Genomic DNA, 5,581 nt, shown 5'->3' with positions numbered 1-5,581 from the left:
TTTTTTTTGGTTTTTCTCCGGTACCGGGAACCGAACTCACGACCTTGCGCTTGCCAGGCAGGCGCTTTTGCCGCTGAGCTAAATCCCCAGCCCCTGTGTGTATTTTAGATTTAAAGAAACTTTGCACAGAAAAAGCAGAGTTCCTATATACTTCTTAACCTTCCACACTTACCCAGTTGATTATATAATTAACATTTTGCATTAGCGTGGTATAATTGTTATCACTGATAAGCCAATATTGATGCATTATTAATTAAAAGTCCAAAGCTTATATTACAGTTCCCTCTTTGGAGCTTTACAAATATATAATGACAATGTACCCACCATCGCGGCATCTCACTATATTCCTCCTGTTCACCCTCCGTCCTTCTCCCTGAACTCTTTACAAGTGCTGGCTTTTGTACTTTCTCCATTGTTCCCTCTTCTGCAGACTGTCACATACGTGGGATCATTTAGAAATTAGCCTTGTCAGACTGGCTTCTTTCTCTCAGTAATACACATTTAAGTTTCATTCAGGTCTCTTAATGGCTTCATAGCTCATTTCTTTTGATCTGTGAGTATCTGTCTGTAATGGTTAATCTTGATTGTCAACTTGAGTAGCTTGAGAGATGCCGAGGAAATTAGTAAAGCACACCTCTGAGCATGCATGGATGGGTCATGACCTAAAGGACTATGCTGAATCCCCAACCACTTCCTCACAGGCTCTTGCTTGTTCTGCTCTTTCCAGATGCCATGAGCTGCGTGGCTTTCGTCACCATGGACTGACACCTCTGAAGCGTTTGTGAAAGTTAACCTCTCCTCCTTTATATTGTGGGTGTGACATACTTTGTCCCACTGAGCGGAAACCTGACCAAGGCACATTCCATTACACAGACGTACCTCCAATCATTCATTCACTCTTTGGAGACTCTCTTGGTTGCTCTCAAGTTTTGGTAATTATGAATAATAGCAGTAAACATTTATATGCAGCTTTTTATGTGAAGAAATTTTCAATTCATTTGGGTAAATACCTAGGAAAGCAATTGTTGGATCAGATGGCAAGAATAGGTTCAGTTTATTAAAAAACCTGCCAAACTGTCTTCCCAAGTGGCTGAACTGCTTTGCATTTCCAAAAGCAATGAACGAGAGTCCCTGTTGCTGCATCTCCTCGCCAGCAGTTGGTGTCAGCTTTTTAGATGTCATCACTCCAATAAGTGCACAGTAGCATTTCATTGATATCTTTGTTTATAATTTCCTAATAAAATAAGTGCTTTTCATAAGCTAATTTGCCATCTGTGTATCTTATCTAGTGAGGAGATCTATTGTTCATTTTTACTTGAATTATTTTCTTATTGTTTTAAGAATTATTTGTATATGTTGGGTACAATTCTTTATTCAATGGATATGTTACAAATATGTCTTCCCAATCTGTTACTTGTTTCATTTTCTGAATAGTCTTTCACAAAGTAGGAGGTTTTAATTTTAATGAAATCCAACTTATCAGTTTTTCATTTATGAATCATGCTTTTAATGTTTTTTCTAAAAAGTCACTACCAAACCCAATATAACCTAGATTTTCTTCAGTGTTATCCTCCAAGAGTATTATCCTTTTTATCCTACATTTGGATCTATGATTCATTTAAGCTGATTTTTGTGAAAGGTGTAAGGTTTGTGTCTACATTCACTTGCTTTGCCTGTGGACATCCGGGTCTAACAACTTGAGCACTTTGCTATTCTCATTCCAAGGCACAACTGCAAAATGACTACCTCATCTCATGCTATAATTACAAAAGTGAAGAAATTATTTTTCTTCACAGAGAGGGTAACTGATTTTGTCAAAGTCACACACTGATGTTAGCTAAATTAAGATTGAACACCGATCTGCAAAACAGAAACTACTTCTAATTTCCAATGGAAACTATCTTTCAGTACCAGTGCATTTGCATCTGTTACCTGTTACCTTCCAAGTTGGTAGGGTTTTCCATACAGATTAAATAATCAGATGGTTCACGTAGATTGTGTTGTAACCTGAATTTTTTCTCTACTTTAGTCTACTTTTCTAGTGATAGAAATTGTCATATCTCTCAGAGACAATTTTTTCTTTAGCCATCATACACACACACACACACACACACACACACACACACACACTCATTTTGTTTCATTTGTCCTTGATAATACATGCCACAATACTTCCATATCCCCTGAGGCATAATACTAATAAATCCAGCATTCTGTTCAATGTGTTTTTGCTAAACTCCTGTTCTTTGACAGCCATTATAGAGGGATGGGAATTTTTTTTTGATAAATGTTTCAGAGATTCCTTTATGCCTTGGTAAGCCTTTAGAAGCTTTCATGATGTTTTTCTGTGCTTAGGTACAGAGAGTTAATATGTTTAATTTATCTCTGCTTTCCTGACACCGCATCTCAATTCTAGGAGTCAGTACTATTTGGGACATGATGATCCCCAGGGACTATCAAGAGTCAGCCTTCTACTGTCTCTAATCATTTCCCCCAAATAAATGTCTCTATGAAATCTATGGATGTAATAGCACAAAGTCTCATTCTAGTTGATTCTATATTTGCAGAAAGCAAGTGATGTAAAATATTCTGAAACTGCTCCTCCTTCTCCCTGTTCCTTCTGAGATTTTCAATCCGGTAAAGATGGAAGTATGACTGAGTACTTCAGAGAGGGAGAGCATTGCCCCTTGATGGTTGCAATTCAACCATGTCATCTCTAGAGCAAATCACCTTTACGCAGTGAGACCTTGCTGCCGCTTAGAGCAGAGCTTTGAATTACTGCCACTGTGGGGCGTCACCTGAGGGGGCTAATTACTTTCCCAAACCCAATTATCTTACCACGTTACAAAGTATTTTACTTTAGGAATTAAACATTTTATATTGTGTGGATAAAAATTCCATTATTTATATGAAAGTTCCTATTCATTTACAGATGGCATTTACAAGAAAAGTAGGTCATCTAAAGAGATACATTTGACAAAATGCTTGTAACTTAGTACCACTGATAATAAAAATTCATTAAAAAGGAACAAAACTCACCAGATTTAAGAACAATGACATGAATATTAGCTTCAGCCGATTAGGAACTGGAGAAAAAACTTCTGGAATATTTAACACAAAAAACCTGCACATAGTTCAAGCTTAATCAAAATATGTGATTTGACATTGAATTAACTTCAGTTAATTCATGGTGGATTTATCTAATAAGACCTTTATTTGAAACTATACCTCTTTGAAGAGTTACAGTTTAGATGCCAGAAGTCTATAAAATCAAGCTTATTTTATTAAATTTGTGTCAATATTGATTCCTATAAATCTTATTTTTATGAAAATAGTGAAGCATGAATAAAAGCAGAAGCAATAGTAGAATGGAATCCCGTATGCATCAGCCAGCTTCAACAATTGTAAATATCATCAATCTTATAAAAATCATCAATCTTATTTCTTCTGTATTTCTCCACCCAAAGTCCCTTGCTAGTTACTATTTTTTCACATATTTATTGAGAGATAACTTGCCTACCATAAAATTTACCCACTGTACTACACAATTCAATGCTTTTTTTAGTAAATTTAGAGAGTTGTGCAATAATCACACAATACTAATTTTAAGACGTTTCTGTCATCCATCCCAAAACTCCCCTTATGTTCATTTTGAAATCTCACTTTCAACCCCAGACCAGGCAACTGTAATCCACTTTCTGTGTCTGTACATTTGCCTTTTCTGGGAATTTTATATAAATGGAATCACATAATATGTAGAATTTTACATCTAATTTTTTTCCCCTGAGAGTAATGTTTTTGAAGTTCATTTATTTTACAGCATGTATGAAGTTTGTTTTCTTTTTACTGCCAACAAATCTTCCATTATATGGTATATACAGGGATATACTACGTTTTGCTTATTGATTCATCCATTGAGTTTTTACTTGTTTCCAGTTTGGGGCTGTTATTTAATAGTACTGCTATAAACATTCACGTACAAGTTTTTTATGGGCATATGTTTTCATTTCTCTTCTAGATACCCAAAAGTGGAATTGCTGGATATGGTAAGATTGCATTTAACTTTTTAGGAAATGGGCAATCTGTTTTCCAAAGTAGCTGTACCATTTACATCCACTTATAAAATTCCACATATAGTATTTTTGTTCACATACAGTTTAAAATTTTTCTAATTTTATTTGTGAATTCTTCTTTCATCAATGTGCAATTTATAAGTTTTCTTACATTTCCAAATAAACATTTGGGTATTTCCAAAATTTCATTCCATTAATTTCTAACTTAATCATATTTTAGGATTCCAATCATCTTAAATGTATTGAAACTTGTTTTATGAGCTGGTATATAATCTCTTCTGAAGAATGTTTTATGCACACTAAAAAATGTATATTCTGCTCTTGTTGCATAGAACATCCTGTAAATATCAGTTACTACAAGTTGATTGACAATTTTGTTCAAATTTTTAAAATCTTTGCTAATTGTCTGAATTGTTTTATCATTTATTAAGACTGAGCTATTGAAATCTCCAACTATAATTGCTGAAATTTCTACTTCTCCTTTATTCAGTCTTTGTTTCTATGGATTTTGATGCTCTGTTATTAGTTGTATATACATTTCTCATTACCATATCTTCCTGATGAATTGACCTTTTTATCATTATAAAATGACCTCCTTTGTATGTAACTCGTTTTCAAGTCAATTATATTTTTATTATTCCAATCTACATTAATATATTTACAGGTTAATAATAACCAACTCTATTGTGGTTATTATGTGCATAGTATATCTTTTACTTTCTTTTTTTGTTATAAAGAGAATAAAAAATAATAATAAAATAACAACAACATAGACAAAAACAAAATAAAGCAAAAACAATAAAAATGATACAGGATTTCAAAACAAAATGATAGGAATTAACAGTGGTCGTTATATTACATATTGTTATGTTCAAAGAAGTTGCTCAGATTTCCAAATTATATCTTTTACTTTCAACTTATTTGTGTTTTTAGATGTGTAAACAATACATAGATTGTATTTTTATTTTCACATTCACTCTGATATCTGTCTCTTTTTTTGACATATTTAGTTCATCCGTATTTAATATAATTCATTGTAATGCATTAGATGCCTATTAATTATTTAATATGTTAATATAAAATGTAATCATATCTTTAATTATGGAGTTAAAATCCCAATAAAAAGTGGGATTTTCCATTGGTTATCTTGCTTTCCATATGTCCCATGTCTGGTTTTTTTTTGTTGTTCTTCTATTCCTCTGTTTTTCGCTAAGTAAATAATTTTAATATATTAGTTAAATTCCCTCTGGTTATTTGCTTACAAAGTAGGGTTTTTCACTGGCCATTTTGCTACTTGCTTTCTATACATCTCATGTCTTTTTTTTATTCCTTTATTCCTCTTCTTCAGTTAAATAAATTATTTTTGTATAATATTTAAATTCATTTTTAGCTATTTTACTATTATAAAATGCATCTGCAATGGTTAGTCTTGATCATCAGCTTAAATGGATTGGGAAACAGCTAAGAAATCAACGAAGCACATTCTGGGCGCAGCTGTGCAGACATTT

The 5,581-nt window shown here is 33.1% G+C and overlaps 1 long non-coding RNA gene across 1 annotated transcript in view; it reads left to right on the top strand.

The window, feature by feature from the left end:
- The window catches only part of LOC106149880, a 47,643-nt gene extending 43,390 nt beyond the window's left edge, over window positions 1-4,253 (top strand). The window contains exon 4 of the long non-coding RNA XR_001236339.1: window positions 4,019-4,253. This is a non-coding gene — a long non-coding RNA (uncharacterized LOC106149880). The remainder of the gene's footprint in view (window positions 1-4,018) is intronic.
- The last annotated feature ends 1,328 nt before the right edge of the window (window positions 4,254-5,581 follow it).

The sequence above is a fragment of the Chinchilla lanigera genome, unplaced genomic scaffold (assembly GCF_000276665.1).
Source record: "Chinchilla lanigera isolate Chin_1 unplaced genomic scaffold, ChiLan1.0 scaffold00005, whole genome shotgun sequence".
Classification (NCBI taxonomy): domain Eukaryota; kingdom Metazoa; phylum Chordata; class Mammalia; order Rodentia; family Chinchillidae; genus Chinchilla; species Chinchilla lanigera.
Note: the sequence above shows the minus strand (reverse complement) of the source record. Positions and strands in the feature narration are given on the sequence as shown.